Raw genomic sequence first — 17,868 nt, 5'->3', positions numbered from 1 at the left:
TACTTGGCTAGAAAATAGCCATAGGAGAATACAAACGTCTTAATTACGCCTACAGTAGCGTTATATATATTTGATTTCTGGTTGATCTGCTGGTGGCTGTACTTGCTGCAGTGCATCTACTATCAAATTGGGAGCAATTTGGAGTCAGACTTGCGACCACTGTGTTTTAGTGACGCACATATCCATCGCAAAGACCGAAGTGGGAAAATTTATTAGGGCCCGGGGTTGTATTTCAACTAGGCACAGTCTGCCATTTCCTTTTTTATTTTACGTTTATTTTTTTCATAACTCAGCGTCATCTCATCTGGCATAGTAGTGTGCTGTAATACTTGGCTAGAAAATAGCCATAGCAATAGGATAGCATCGTTTGGTTTTAAAAACTAAAAAACACAAAAAAAAAAAAAAAAAAAAAAAAGTTAAAAAAAAAATACAAGTTATAACTCTCATTTTCAAAATGTTTAACCCGAGGGCTAGGGGTAGAGGACGAGGGCGGGGACGTGGGCGTCCAACTACTGCAGGGGTCAGAGGCCGTGGTCCTGGGCGGGGTGAGACACCACCTGCTTATGAGGGAGCAGGGGAACGCCGCAGAGCTACACTCCCTAGGTTCATGTCTGAAGTTACTGGGACTCGTGGTAGAGCACTGTTGAGGCCAGAACAGTGCGAACAGGTGATGTCGTGGATTGCCGACAATGCTTCGAGCAATTTGTCCACCAGTCAGTCTTCCACGCAGTCCACCCATGTCACCGAAATCGGCACTCCTCCAGCTCCTGCACCTCAGCCTCCTCCCCCCCAGTCTGCCCCCTCCCAGCAAAATTTGCCATTTGAACCGGCATACTCTGAGGAACTGTTTTCTGGACCCTTCCCACAGTCACAAACCACTTGTCCGGTTGCTGATGAGCAATTTTCTGATGCCCAGGTTTTCCACCAGTCGCAGTCTGTGGGTGATGATGACCTTGTTGACGTAGTGGAAGAAGTGTGTAAAGAGGTGTCCGACGATGAGGAGACACGGTTGTCAGACAGTGGGGAAGTTGTTGTCAGGGAAGGAAGTCCGAGGGGGGAGCAGACTGAGGGATCGGAGGATGATGAGGTGACAGACCCAAGCTGGGTTGAGAGGCCGGGTGAACACAGTGCTTCTGAGACGGAGGAGAGTCCTCGACCAGAACAGGTTGGAAGAGGCAGTGGTGGGGCCAGACGGAGAGGCAGGGCCAGAGCTGGTGCATCAGCGCCAAATGTGTCAACTAGTGAAGCTCCCGTGGCGAGGGCTCCTGCGGCGAGGGCTAGATTTTCAGAAGTCTGGAGGTTCTTTAAGGAAACACCGGATGACCGACGGACTGTGGTGTGCCACATTTGCCAAACCAGGATCAGCAGGGGTTCCACCACTACTAGCTTAACTACCACCAGTATGCGCAGGCATATGAATGCTAAACACCCCACTCAGTGGCAACAAGCGCGTTCACCTCCGGCCGTGCACACCACTGCTCCTTCCCCTGTGTCAGCTGATAGTCAGCCCCCTGCCCAGGACCCTGCCACAAAAACCCCATCGTCACCTCCACGATCCTCCACAGCATCCACCAGCGTTCAGCTCTCCATACCCCAGACGCTGGAGCGGAAACGCAAATATAGTGCAACCCACCCGCACGCCCAAGCCCTTAATGTGCACATTTCCAGATTGCTAAGCCTGGAGATGCTGCCCTATAGGCTAGTAGAGACCGAGGCCTTTCGCAGCCTCATGGCGGCGGCCGCCCCTCGGTATTCGGTCCCCAGCCGCCACTACTTTTCCCGATGTGCCGTCCCAGCCCTGCACCAGCACGTGTCAGACAACATAATCCGTGCCCTGACCAACGCCGTTTCTGACAAGGTCCACCTGACCACGGACACGTGGACGAGTGCTGCCGGGCAGGGCCACTATATATCTCTGACGGCACATTGGGTTAACTTGGTGGAGGCTGGGACCGAGTGTGACCCTGCGGCTGGTCATATACTGCCGACGCCGAGGATTGCGGGGCCTACCTCGGTCCAGGTGTTTGAGGCCTACTATGCCTCCTCCTCCTCTCACCCCTCCTCCACCTCCTCCTCCGAACGACCATCCGTGGGCATGGCGCCATCAGTCGGTAGCTCTAGGCACAGCAGCAGTGCCGTCGCTAAGCGACAGCAGGCGGTGCTCAAACTGCTGAGCCTAGGCGATAAAAGGCACACCGCCCAAGAACTATTACAGGGCATCACGGCGCAGACTGATCTGTGGCTGGCACCGCTGAACCTGAAGCCAGGCATGGTTGTGTGTGACAACGGCCGTAACCTGGTGGCGGCTCTGCAACTCGGCAGACTGACACATGTGCCATGCCTGGCCCATGTGTTAAATCTGATAGTTCAGCGTTTCCTCAAGACATACCCCAATCTGTCTGATTTGCTCACGAAGGTGCGCCGCATCTGTGCGCATTTCAGGAAGTCCAGCACAGATGCTGCCACTCTCAGGGCAGCGCAGCGCCGCCTCCAACTGCCCGCTCACCGACTGTTGTGCGACGTGCCCACGAGGTGGAATTCAACACTGACCATGTTATCCAGAGTTTACCAGCAGCGCCGAGCGATTGTAGACTGCCAGATGTCAACTTCCACCAGAACTGGTAGTCAGGTCAGTCAGCTTCCTCAAGTCTACAATGAGGAGTGGACGTGGATGTCTGATATCTGTCAGGTGCTGAGTAACTTTGAGGAGTCAACACAGATGGTCAGTGGCGATGCCGCCATCATCAGCCTCACCATCCCGCTGCTTGGCCTGTTGAAAAACTCTCTGGTCAGCATGAAGTCGGAAGCTTTGCGCTCCTCACAAGAGACAGGGGAAGAAGATTCCCTTGTTGATAGCCAAAGCACCCTTAGGTCTGTTTCTCAGCGCATATCGGAGGAGGTGGAGGTGGAGGAGGATGAGGAGGAAGAGGAGGAGAATGTTGGCGAGACACAAGAGGGGACCATTGTTGAGTCCTACACTGTTGAGCGTGTATGGGCAGAAGAAGAGGAGTTGGAGGAGTTGGAGGAGGAGGAAATGGACAGTCAGGCCAGTGAGGGGAGTGAATTCTTACGCGTTGGTACTCTGGCGCATATGGCAGATTTCATGCTAGGCTGCCTATCCCGTGACCCTCGCGTTCAAAGAATTTATTCCAGCACCGATTACTGGGTGTTCACTCTCCTGGACCCACGGTACAAGCAAAATCTTTCCACTCTCATCCCTGGAGAGGAAAGGAGTGTGAGAATGCATGAATACCAGCAGGCCCTGGTGCACAAGCTGAAACAGTATTTCCCTTCTGACAGCGCTAGCGGCAGAGTGCGTAGTTCTGCGGGACAAGTAGCGAGGGAGAGTAGGCGAGCAGGCAGCTTGTCCAGCACTGGCAAGGGTACGCTTTACAAGGCTTTTGCCAGCTTTATGTCACCCCAGCAAGACACTGTCACCTGTCCCCAGTCTCGGCAGAGTAGGGCTGATCTTTACAGAAAGATGGTGAGGGAGTACGTAGCTGACCATACCATCGTCCTAAATGATCACACAGCTCCCTACAACTACTGGGTTTAGAAGCTGGACATGTGGCACGAACTGGCGCTCTACGCCTTGGAGGTTCTTGCCTGCCCTGCCGCTAGCGTCTTGTCAGAGCGGGTTTTCAGTGCAGCTGGTGGCATCATCACCGATAAGCGTACACGCCTGTCGACTGACAGCGCTGACAGGCTGACGCTTATCAAGATGAATAAAGCATGGATTTCTCCTAATTTCAAATCTCCAGCAGGTGAAGGAAGCTCAACCTGAATAATTTATCCACTCCTCCTCCTCCTCATTTTCCTCCTTCTCCTCCTCTTTCTACAGTAAAGCAGAGGAAACTGGCTGTTTTTTGACAGGGCCCACTGGCTCTAGGTATAGTACTTTATGCATTTAATTTTTCTGGAGGGCCACCGACACGGTCCTCTGTTTTAAACAATTTTTGGGAGTGCCACATACAGGCACTCAATCTATTCAATTTTTCTGGAGGGCCACCTTTCCGGTCCTCTGTTTTAAACAATTTTTTGGGACTGCCACATACAGGCACTCAATCTATTCCATTTTTCTGGAGGGCCACCTACCTGCTCCTCTGGTTTAAAAACTTTTTTGGACTGCCACATACAGGCACTCAATCTATTCCATTTTTCTGGAGGGCCACCTACCTGCTCCTCTGGTTTAAAAACTTTTTTGGACTGCCACATACAGGCACTTAATCTATTCCATTTTTCTGGAGGGCCACCTACCTGCTCCTCTGGTTTGAAAACTTTTTTGGACTGCCACATACAGGCACTCAATCTATTCCATTTTTATGGAGGGCCACCTACCTGCTCCTCTGGTTTGAAAAATTTTTTGGACTGCCACATACAGGCACTCAATCTATTCCATTTTTCTGGAGGGCAACCTACCTGCTCCTCTGGTTTGAAAAATTTTTTGGACTGCCACATACAGGCACTATCCAAATTGAATTGTCTCCATAGCAGCCTCCACACGTTGTCTCCATTGCTACCTCCAAAAGTCGTCCATATAGCTGCCTCCATACATCGTCCCTTTATCAAACGAGGTTTGTCAGGCCGAAATTTGGGTTGTTTTCATGGATTCCACATCAAAGTTGTTAACTTTGTCGCCACCCTGCTGTGTTATCCACAAAATACACTGGCAAACTTTTACCATTTACGGATATTATTTCAGCGCTTCTTGCGCATCTGTTTACATTCCCCTCACCCGCCATATCCTAAACTTATAAGAACGCTACTACACTTGATCTTATACAAAAGGTTCTTAGAAGTGCTGTTTGGGGAGTAGCCTAGAGACAGGGGCTTGGATTGGCGAAAGCTCGCCTAGCAGCGGAGCGCCAGCTCCATGCGCATCATGCGCTTCTTGCGCATCTGTTTACATTCCCCTCACCCGCCATATCCTAAACTTATAAGAACGCTACTACACTTGATCTTATACAAAAGGTTCTTAGAAGTGCTGTTTGGGGAGTAGCCTAGAGACAGGGGCTTGGATTGGCGAAAGCTCGCCTAGCAGCGGAGCGCCAGCTCCATGCGCATCATGCGCTTCTTGCGCATCTGTTTACATTCCCCTCACCCGCCATATTCCAAACTTATAAGAACGCTACTACACTTAACTTGGTGCAGGCTGGGACTGAGTCTGACCCTGGGGCTGGTCATATACTGCCGACGCAGAGGATTGCGGGGCCTACCTCGGTCCAGGTCTCAAAGGCCTACTATACCTCCAAATCCTCCCACCCCTCCTCCACCTCCTCCTCCTCCGAATTACCATCCGTGGGCATGGCGCCATCAGTCGGTAGCTCTAGGCACAGCAGCAGTGCCGTTGCTAAGCGACAGCAGGCGGTGCTCAAACTGCTGAGCCTAGGTGATAAAAGGCACACCGCCCAAGAGCTATTGCAGGGCATTCCACATCAAACTTGTTAACTTTGTCGCCACCCTGCTGTGTAAGCCACAAAATATACTGGAAAACTTTTTTCATTTACGGATATTATTTCAGCGCTTCTTGCGCAGATGTTTACATTCCCCTCACCCGCCATATCCCAAACTTATAAGAACGCTACTACACTTGATCTTATCCGAAAGGTTCTTAGAAGTGCTGTTTGGGGAGTAGCCTAGAGACAGGGGCTTGGATTGGCGAAAGCTCGCCTGGCAGCGGAGCGCCAGCTCCATGCCAAGAACCAACTAACATAGTTTTAACTGCAGTACCTTTAATCTACTACTAGTTCACTGCCTCCATACATCGTCCCCTTATCAAACGAGCTGTGTCAGGCAGAATTTTGGATTGTTTTCATGGCTTCCATGTTAACTTTGTCGCCACCCTGCTGTGTAATCCACAAAATATACTGGCAAACTTTTATCATGTACCAATATTATTTGAGCGCTTCTTGCTCACCTTCTTTGGTTCCTCTCTGCTACGTCTCGAGTTCGTCTCGAATAACGAGTACCCGAGCATTTTAGTGCTCGCTCATCTCTAATCCTTGACTATAAGGAAACTGGCTGAAAAAATAATTGTTGCCTTCAAACTTTTAACTTTTTGTATGCACAGCTAGAAAAAAAAATATAATGTATATCATCAACCATAAGAAACCAGACCACAAAAAGGAACATATCATTATAGATTGAATATAAATGTTACTTAAAGAGTCACTTTAACACTTTAAAGCGTGGTGTTGCATCAGTATATATAAACTAAGGAGTGGAACTTACACAGAGACAATACATGTAAAGGTTGGATTTAAATGTCTAATTTTTTTGTGTGTCAAGTTAGTGTTTTGGCTTTGGAATATTCATGCAAAAAATATTGATCACAAGGGGGCCTTATTGATGAGTGACTGGTTGGCTTAACTGTACCATTTTTTTTTGTTCTCATTGATATATCTGGAATTTCCTGTGTCTTGGTGTGGTGTGATCTGAACAGAAAAGCAAAGAAATTTTAAAATGTGCAGTAAGCAGTACATTTATCAGTAACTTGGATGCAATATTGACACTAAAATGTGGCTACGCACTCCATTCACTGTCATGGGTGTCTTGGTGTTACGGGTGCTCCTACAACCCTTGTTCTGGGTTGCAGGAGCACCCGTGTGCCTCCGTGCGCCCCCTCACACCAGCAGCACCCTCACTCACATAGTCGCAATCCAGTGACGGTCTTCTCGCTTTAGCGCACGGGTTCCCTGCCTTCTAGGGCACATGCGCACCGGCCGACTGAAATTTAAAGGGCCAGTGCACCGGTAATTGGTGCTAGCCATCTAACTACCTATAAATGCTCAGCCTCTTCCTGTGACCCCTGCTGGATCTTTGTGGTTCTATGCCTGAGAGATAGCTTTGTTCCATGCCCTTTGCGATTATCCTGATTTCTCGTTGTGACTTCGATTCTGTTCATGACTTCACTCTTGTGCACTTGACCTACCACTACATCCCCGACTCCAATCCTGTGCTGCCTGTTTCTACCTTCCACCTGTCCTCAACCACACTTTTGCCTCATGACTTTCTACTATGCCTTGGCAACCACCGCGGACAAAGATGTGCCTGTGGGGCAACCTGGTGGTCCAACCCGCTTTGCTGCGGACTCAGGTGAAGACCGGGTGCCATTTGGACTCCGCTCCCTGGCTTACGTCATCGTCCGTGGTGGTATACTTGGTATACTTGTTGGCCAATAAAATCTCTTTGGCCATCATTACTTATCAGTTGGCGAGAAGCATTATAATCTTTTTTCTATCAATTCTGATAGATGTGGTCTTCAAACCGAGTACAGTTCTTAAAAAAGCTTGAAAAATAGAAATGATCACAGACAAATAGCTGAACACTCACTGACATGTACTGATACGTGTGTCATTTAGCGATCAACTATTTTATGATATTCTATTAAAAATTGATAAAACAAATTACTATCTATACTAAATGAGCCTATGTTTGGTTATCCAGTTATTATATATATTTGAAGCCTGTCAAGGATTTAGAATTGAATTCCAAATCATCACCAAGTTACAGAATGGTGGACACTAAACAATATCTAGAAGAGAAATACAAATAACATTTACAACACTAAGACTGCAAATGCACAGTTACTGCAGTGGAGTAGGTTTATAACAAATATACTGAATACTGTACAGATGTTCTGGCTTGTGGCACTTAAAATGCCATAGTATGTATATCTAGTTTCTGGTTACTAACTCTTTAGTGCAACTGAATTATTGCTCCTTACAACCAAGAGAGCCTCCTTTGAAATTTAGTTATGGCTATACCAGAGGACTAAATTCCATACAACCTTTACGTGCATCGGCGGTGTGTCTTATAAAAGAAACGGGGTTATTATTCCAGACTGCAAAGCAAATGCAATCTTCAGGCCCTCAGGGACAAAAGTGTCTCAGAAAACTGTAATCTGTTTGGAGAATGAGCTTTGACTGCAGTTTTAAGCTGAAGCTTCAAATACGAGCAGAGGTAATAGGATTTTACATGTGCTGTGAATTTTCTTAACCTTCTCTCTCACACACACTGGTTGACATGCAAAGCGCGACGTTGTCTTTTTTATTAACGCTGTTTTATGTCTGACATATCTCTGAGCCAGTGCTGTGTGGATAGACATCTAAAAAGCGAGCTGTAATCAAAATGCAGTCTAGTGCAGATGAGAATTAGCTGTTTTTCTATTTATCTGAAAATGTCAGCAATTTGAGATTTTGATAGGAAAGCATTTGCTATTTCAGGCTAAAATTACAACATGGAGATTGGGAATAATGGAGGATTCGAAACAATGGCCACACATCAATGAAGAAATTGATGTGGTCTGTTCACGTGACCCTGGAAATCTATAAACATACTGTAATGTATTGGTTTGCACAGTCATACATTATTATCACTCCGCCAGGCACAAGTTATCCTCTACAAAATAAGGAAGAAAAAGGCCCCAATGTTTATAGAGGCCAGTGTTTATTAAATTTTATTTTCTTAACATAATAATTTTTTAGAAATATAATATAATAATATAAAATAAGCAAATTTTCAATTTGAACTAGTTTTTTTTTTTAGATATTTCTCAGAATAGTTTAAAGCATAACAATACTTTCAACAAAGTTTTCTGAATCAACTCGGCAGATGATGACAGATGAGTCAACTTTGCAATATACATTATTAAAGAAATCAGTTCGTGTCTCCTTCTTTTTCCCCTGCTTTTCTTAATTATTCTATCTCCATAAACTACTGAAGCTCTGGATTTGGAATGCTTGATAAAGTGTCTAATAACATAACTCTTTACAGACAGTTCAGTCACCTACCAAATGAAAAAATAAACTACCAAATCAAATATGCTCTACGTTAGGAATGAGTTAATCCTTAGTCTTTTTAACTGCCTGACTGAGCTCTAAATGCTTTCGGATACACTGGGGGAATTCAGTTAGACTGGTATTTAGAAAACCAGTCTTAAAATTCCCTCCACCAGTAGTCCTGTGCCTATAGTCACATAGAGGCTCTGGCCTCTTAGTGAATATAAGCAAGACTGCACCAGTTTCGCTGTTTTGTTGCTAAAGTCTCCCCTGTTTTTTCGGGAGAGACTATAGTAAATATGATTGCCCGGGCGTTCTCGCTCCTGTCCAACCTCCACCGACCCCACTCCGTGCCCGGTCTGCGACTCAATAGGCCCATAGGGGCATGCAGGTCAGAGAAACTCTAAAACTGTCAGGGAGAGTGGGTTACATGTGGATTCTCTGCCAGAAAACTGCAGACTCCATAATGAAGCTCCCCAACTGTGCACTGCAGAAAGAAGAGCAGAGACACAAAAAATGATGCAAATAAGCTACTTTAGTTGGTAAAGTATGTTACAAAGTATGTCACCTGCCCTATTCATTTCAAAAGTATAAAAATATATAGACCTTATAGTTACTATGGGTCACTTGACATCAGCAAATGTTTATTTGATAATACTAAAACATGTTTAAACTAAACAAAATGCTGTAATATGGATGGAATACAAACAATAATTTTCAAATTGATCTAATAGGGCTCTGTTTTTACTATGTGCATTGTCTTTCAGATACTTTTCCTTCTTCCTCGTAAATCCTTGTTTTCATGACTTTTTATTAAATAAGCCTGCTAAATAAAATTTAACAACTTTCTGTGCCATGGTAATCCTCATGGCTTCTAACTGATAAATCTTCTATAATTAGCTTTGCTCTTTATAAAGTTACACTGTATAACAAGAATGCACCAAGGAAGTTAAGACATCAGCAAACCTTCGTAATAATTCATGGGCATCAGTTGTACAGCAATAAGTTAGAGTGAAATTGGCAAATCACTTATGTTTATTTACTGCTGAAGGATCTTTCCTTCATGATTCTCAATATCCAATAGTTACAAGTAAGGTGTAATAAATCTGAAAAGTGTGAGTTTTGTGTTGAATACTGTCTGGTCAATCAAGATGTTGAGGTTAAACTCAGAGAATAAAGCAGCATACAAAAATGATAGCGGCACCACCTATCGTCAATCGAAATATACATATATTCAGCAGACGCATAAGGAGCACTAAATATGCAGGTGTGAGAACAGAACTCGGATTCAGTGATGCTCTAGTCTTTGAAAAGTACAGTCCAACAACAAATGAGTGAAGATGAAGAAAACGGACTGCACTCACCAATCTTCAGTGAAAAATCTCTTCTTCTATATTGATGCAAAAACATATTCACACATTAAGAACATACAAGAGAGGGAGTGGGAGCAAGATGCTCGAGTAGTGTATGAGTAGTTTGTCCCATGATGGTGTCACTCATATTTTTGGTACTCATTTGATCCAGTGTCTGACAGCCCTTATTTCTCTGCTCCTCTACACTGGTTTCTGGATTGAGGTCAAGATGTACAGTTAGGGCCAGAAATATTTGGACAGTGACACAATTTTCGCCAGTTGGGCTCTGCATGCCACCACATTGGATTTGAAATGAAACCTCTACAGAATTCAAGTGCAGATTGTAACATTTAATTTGAAGGTTTGAACAAAAATATTTGATAGAAAATGTAGGAATTGTACACATTTCTTTACAAACATTCCACATTTTATGAGCTCAAAAGCAATTGGACACATAAACATACGCTGGGTTTCCTCCTTCTTAATGCTTTGCCAGGCCTTTACAGCTGCAGCCTAGAGGTCTTGCTTGTTTGTGGGTCTTTCCGTCTTAAGTCTGGATTTGAGCAAGTGAAATGCGTGCTCAATTGGGTTAAGATCTGGTGATTGACTTGGCCATTCCACTTTTGCAAAACCACACACCTGGAATCAACCCCAGACCTTCTAACTACTTCATTGATTACAGGTTAACGAGGGAGACGCCTTCAGAGTTAATTGCAGCCCTTAGAGTCCATTGTCCAATTACTTTTGGTCCCTTGAAAAAGAGGAGGCTATGCATTACAGAGCTATGATTCCTAAACCCTTTCTCCGATTTGGATGTGGAAACTCATATTGCAGCTGGGAGTGTGCACTTTCAGCCCATATTATATATATAATTGTATTTCTGAACTTGTTTTTGTAAACAGCTAAAATAACAAAACTTTTGTCACTGTCCAAATATTTCTGGCCCTAACTGTAAATTTGAGGCCCTTAGGCTTGAAGTCCACAAAATATGCATGCCTATGTTGGATGATGAGCACACACTCTACTTTTATTAAAATAGCAATTGCTTCCCTCCTTTCCCTTGGTGGGAAAAAAAATTGCCTTCTCAGAATATTGTGAGAGAAAAGGGAATGGTGACTATTATTCATCGTACAAGCCAGCAATAGCATTAGGGAACACGATTATCAGTACTTATATGTACACCTATCAGTACGATATGCTACACATATTTTTATTATTATTTATTATTTATTTATACAAAGGGGGATAATGTTTGGCCAAATGAGCAGAATCCCCAACCGTTGTTGTGAAATACATTTGGTATCCACAAGATGTTTAAGAAAACATGATTCTTTAGGCTGCCTTCTTCCACTTCCACATAGCCTAATTCTCAGCACTTCGTTCCAGTAACACCATAGAGTACCTGTTTGTTTGGAGACTCAACATCACAATTTGTCCCTCATTAGTAGTTTAGATCCACTTCACCTGTTAGTAATCCTATTACATCAATATTGGTTTATTTCTTTAATATTTTCAGTAGAACGTTTCTGAATTTGATGTTATAATTGTTGTCCAATTTTACTGGTATATTTCTATTGAAGTATTGGCAAGCTCTTATGCGTCTTCTGTTCATTATACCTCGTTTGATTTGTTATGATTTGGCCGGTTGCTAATACATTTTTGGTCTCCGTTTCTGCTACTTGTTTCTATCCTCAAAATCAATAGTGCAGATGATGATAGTAAACTTTGTAATATAAATGTAATATAAAGAAATATGTTCCTGCTCCCTTCATTTTTCCACTGCCTTTCTTCCTCATTTAAGCAGTAATTTTATTCTCAAATTACATCTGTAGCCTTCTTTGCCTATCTCCATACTGTGCTTTGTCCTGAGAAGGTTTTCCTATACATTTCTCACTACAGTAGAAAGATGGAGGAAAAACAAGATCCATATAAGCTGTTTTACTTAATTAAGTATTTTACATTGCTTACTATTACGATCTGCAGTTATGAAATTTGGTTAAAAGTTAAGTTTAAAAAAGTTTTGCTTAATAAAATTATGCTTAAAATAAAAAAGAACTTCTGATTCACTAGATTACCATGGAGTATTTCTGCTTCTTCCTCTATTGCATCTTCCTAGATCCTCACAACCTACATCTTTTGCTGTGAGCACCACCATAAGGTGTTGGCAACACTGGATGCTTTACTACACAACTGAGAATTTAACAATACATTAAAAAATAAATAAAAAAACAAATGAAAAATGATTCAAAGGTTTAGTTATGCTTTAAGCTTCCATACAACCATTTTGTTTTAGTTTCTTCTCTTTCATATTCTCTCAACTTTCCAATTTTGAGTTTTTTTCTGCATTTTCTATTGCTTGATCCTTGATGACATATGTTCCATCCATAGCTCATCTGGTTCCTCGACAATTCGTTTTAAAATCTGAAATGATTTTTGATCTTTTCTTTGAAGATTGAGAATGTATACGTTCTCCAGGATGTGTCTCAAAAGTCTAATGAGAATTTTTTCACCTTAATTTGGAACTTGCACATTAGAAATTCATGATCTGCTTCAGGCCATGTTTTTAATATTCAATTTGAAATCTTCCATCACTTGGCATGGTGAATCCACTGTAGCCTGCTTCATTTTGATGAACTCCACCACGTCAAGCTCAGGTAAAAGACGTACCTGTAGTTGATTGAAGGATATATTGGTAATGAAAAGGTCACTGTGTTCATAGAAGCTGATTACATATTCTATTCTGTACTGACCAACTGCATTTTCTCTTCTGAGTATCTCACCACTTTAGTATTCCAGTCTGCAACTGCTATCTATATACATTGACTGTGGGTATTCACTTATTCCTTACTAAGTCTTGAGATGAAAATCTTTACGAACATAATGTTACATGGTTGTACTTAAAATTGAATTACTCACAATTAGTAGATTATTCTTCTTTAAACAATTCTTACTTGGAATAAAATGTTAAGTCCCCACAGTCATATGTCTCATCTCTATGGGGGTTCCCATAGTATGTTGTCACCAATCCCCTTTTCTTTACAGGTTTAATGTAAAGGCATTTATTGAAATGTATGTACTTTATGCCAAACATGTTTATGTGTGGTTCACCAATGGTTGTGTTGTGAGTAAAAGGCTCTCCTCATAAGTCGTAGTGTTGCATTGAGAAGTCCTTTACTAGATTTCAGCTAAGGTGATTTACCTCCTATTGCTCTGTACAAAATTCTCTTTGCACAGATTCATGGGACTTCTTTAAAGTCTGGAAGTAAATCTCTAAACTATTGTTAACAATACAGATTCCATTTGATTGTGTAACATAGTAAAGATGTAAGGTTTGTAAAGACATAAAAGGCATCTATCCATGTTATTTCTATTTAAAATAAAAATAAAATAATAATAAGTGTGTTTTAATGTTTAATTTTAAATAACAAAATAATCAAGATTATAGAATTTATATAAAATCAGTATGTCTTTTTCCCAGATTGATTATATCACTCATTTACATGTAAATATTTTCCATGTAAATATACGTCAGCTTTTACTGTGACAGATTATTACATTGGCTTCAACTTTCTTCTGAACCCTGGCATCTAGAAACACAATTCTGATGTCAAATTAAACAGGAAAATCTCCCCTGTCTTATATGTGTATGGAGGCTTAACAGAGCCAGAGATATCCACCCTTAATTTTGTACAACAAAAGTAGATTTTTATGTACACCTTTCTACTGCCAACTTTCTATTGTAACTTTAAGAGTGGATCTCTCTGGTTCTGTTAAGCATCCACACACAATCCATATATCATATTAAATGAAACTCTCCTGTTTAATATAAACCAAATTTTATTTCTAGATGCAAGGGTTCAGGAGATATAGGCATTTGTAGTGCGCCCCCATTCAGTCTGTCAGCAGAAGGCAGAATATAGAAGCTGCAGGAAACACTTTCACTTTTCATTATTGTAGAAGCACCCTCTGCACCTGTAGCTGAACCTGGGAAAGGGGGATAGAATAATGCTCTACTATTTACTAATAGTTTGGTAAAAGTTACTATTTATTGATAAAACACTTTAATTGGAAAAATGACAAAAATGTTTATTTCTTCACATTTGTAGTCAATTATTGGCAAACTTTAAATATGTCATTATTAAAATTATCAAATTAAGATAAAGTCTCACATGTCTTGAACAAAACAAAGTAAAATTTGTTATGATATGTAATGCTTTTCCAGAGATATAGTCATTTAAACAAGTGCATAGCCGAATGTCAAAAAATTGACCTGGATATTCCGGCACCAATGACAATAGGTTATGAAGGGGTTAAATGTATGCAGAGAGATTCCCTTCTCCATCAGCACATCCCCCCGCAGTGTTTTTAGGGGGGTACAATTGTGGCTATGGTAAATGCTTGAAAGGTCCTGTCACAGATGGAACCTGATGGATGCATCAAAATAGCTTTGATAAATAAAAGTGCTCAAAAGTTATAACCATATAAAGAGACACAAATAAGAATACAAAAAATGGGGCTGAGCCTTAAGCTATAAGCTGGCGGTGTCTTGAAGAGTTATCCTGAGAAAGCAAAAAGTTTTCTTTCGGCAAGGATAGCCTAACAAACTAAGCCATTGGTACTAGTAGTCTTTGTCTCATGCCATGCCCATAAACATGGGTCAGCAACTGCTCCGTTACATAGGAACCAGAAGTGGTGAGTAGGACCTGTTTGTTATGTCACTGCCATCCTTTCATAAAGGGAAGCTCCTAAACTTTCATTTTTATAACAGAACACCCACTCACTACCATTCAGGCTGCTATTAATTGGTCAATAAATTGACAACTTATTTCCTTCTATCCAATTTTTATTATTTCGTTTTTAATGATAATTAAAATGGGTATATTCTCCAGCTATAGGCTATGTTCTTAGCGGGGAAAGTGTAGCCATACCAAGTCATGCTAATGGAAATTCATGTAATCCAAGGACATCTAAAGACCACCAAAAATAATGACGATAATGCACTGTGCCGCATTTCACTAAGATAGTGCGCCTGACATCCTGCATCTGTCGTATCCCTGCTCAGGTCTGACAGAGTCCACCATCTTCTTCCTCAAATCCTGTGCTCAGTCCGAATCAGTCAGATCGTCCGACGGCACGCCCCCCAATTTGTGCTGCATGGAAGCCAGCGCAGCTGCGCCTAAAACCGATCACTTGCGACATAATCCCAGCAGAGACCTGTTGAATACCTGTCAAAAATGTGCAAATCCCGAAAGGTGCGAAGTTCGACGAAAGTGCAGTGCACAGCCCTTAGTATATAAGCCCCAATGACTTTACGCTTTATTTAAATATCAATAAAAATAATGTAGTAAAATAATGATTTCATATATACGAACCTTAAAAGAAAAACTTTGCACACTTATTAAAACATTAAAACAATGCAGCTTTATCTGAAGAATGGCAATAAGAAATCATTTTTTTTCTTCATGTGTGACATGGTGATTTAGTAAGACCTGGGTTTTTTGATCCCTTTTAATGCTCACATTTGACAAACAATACAAATTCGCCTTATTGTAAGCACCCAGCTGACAAATAGGATGCAAAGAACAAATGCTGTTTCCAATGAATTTTAATAAATAAGACTTACTTTAGCAGAGAAAATAAATGTCCTAACACAGTACAATTTATTCCAGCTATTAGACAAAGCATTTGTCAAATTATTTCATTTACTGCTGCTTAAATTCTGATTACCAGGGCTTGTGAAGTAGTAGCAATACAGAAGTATATGATCTATGGTGACAGGTGGTAATACCTTCTCCAGCCAAGGGACCCATAATGCATTTGTGACATATATCTAATTAATGAATACATTAAACAATATGGTGAAGGGTATTTAAGACATTACATTATATATGCAGGTTAAAACATACAAACCATTAGAAACATAATACATAAAACATAAGATTCATTTGGGTGATCTAATAAACCTATCTATCAGTATAGGTCCAAAGAGATTACCCATCCAGCGATAGAAAATAGGGGGGGAAAGTACAGGTACAGGAGGTAAGTAGGAGGGTATCATTCATATAATCAGGTATCAAAACTACCCCTACTAAACTCTGACTGAAAACTGATTGAACTCTGATGAAAAATGTCAGTTTTTCACTGACCAAACCCTGATCACACCCTGATCAGACCATGACGTGATCTGCAACGCAAGTGTGGAAGGGGCCCAACACCCCATAATTTGCTCCCGCCCTTACAAGGACAGTCCCGGTATGTCCTAATAAACAGATGAACGTGTTTCCGACGCGTTTCTGGGACCATCAATAATGTTGAATCTGTAAACACCAACCTATAGAGAACATCCTGGTGCTGGTAAACATAATTGCACTATGCCCAAAATTAATGAACCATCAAATGTAGTATCCAAATGGAAATAAACAAAGTGCATGTGCCAAGAAGAGTGAAAAATAGCTATGACCAAGTAAACGTGACCATATCACCAGAGGAGGTTCCGACTTATAGGCAAAACATAGGCTGGCATACAGGCGGGAGGAGGAAGGCGGGCATTGGCTCCCCAAGCATATTGTCGTACGAGGCGACTTCCTCAGGGGCAATAGTGCATTTTTGATCCAAAAAATGGAACAATTATGGATATGCTTCTTTTTATTAACTTTTTAGGTGTAAAAAGCACAGCAAGCCCATCAGATTTGTGATAAATCTACCCCTTTACAACACCTTTCCATGGGCCATTTTGTGGTCAGCAAAAATGCAGCCACCACATAGTCAGCATCTCACAAAATGAACATGTTCATCTGAAGCAAGTCTAAAGACAGTGTCAGATAACCATGGTTGGTCCATGAATCATGCAAGGAGTCTCTTCTCAGGTCTCTTCTTCTTGGAAATAGGTTACTGCACGGTTCATGATGCACGTACCAACAAAAGTCTGAAAGTGCCCAAACCCACATGCAAGGCTTCCTCTACCTTGTGTGATTTTTGCCTAGGGAATTGACCAACATTGTGTCATAAAGTGGTGTAAAGGAATCATTTTGAAAAGTCTCTCTTGATAAACAAAGCCCACCTCAGTGCACCAAAGAAAATATTAACATTTTGAAGATTTACTTGGTTTAGTAGGTTACTAACAAAAGAGTCACAAAAACCCATCAAAAAGGCAAACATTTTCAAGCTAAGATTTTTCATTATTCTATGAAAAATAATAACATTCTTTTAAAATAACCTTTGATATCACATATGTTTGTATTTTATGTGTTTGTTATGTATTTTGCTTTGTAATTAATTTAGAACAGAGCAAACACATACAACGCATGTATTTGTTATGTGTTTTGCTCTGTTTTAAATTAATTTAATCCACTTACCTTCCACAACTGTGATAAAAAAGGTCCCAATGGATTCTGTAAACATTAGTTAATTTTATTAGTTTATGTCACAAAGAATTTAAGTGAAGTCACTGCGAATTTATCATGAACATTTGTTTTCATCAAAGCCCATACTGTAAGGCATGTGTGAGCTTCCAGGAAAAAAGAAAGTTTGTCCAGCATCCAGCTCGAAGGAAACTTCAATAATCTTCTATATTAAAAATTCCACTTTGGACTAAGGACCAAACGAGGTCCGAAATGCGTCAGATTTGCTATGTTATAGGACGTCTCTACTGTTCTTAAAATTATCTGAATAAAGTGGAATTTTGAAAATAGAAGATTATTGAAGTTTCCTTCGACCTGGATGCTGGACAAACTATC

This window comes from Engystomops pustulosus, chromosome 4 (assembly GCF_040894005.1).
Source record: "Engystomops pustulosus chromosome 4, aEngPut4.maternal, whole genome shotgun sequence".
Classification (NCBI taxonomy): domain Eukaryota; kingdom Metazoa; phylum Chordata; class Amphibia; order Anura; family Leptodactylidae; genus Engystomops; species Engystomops pustulosus.
Note: the sequence above shows the minus strand (reverse complement) of the source record.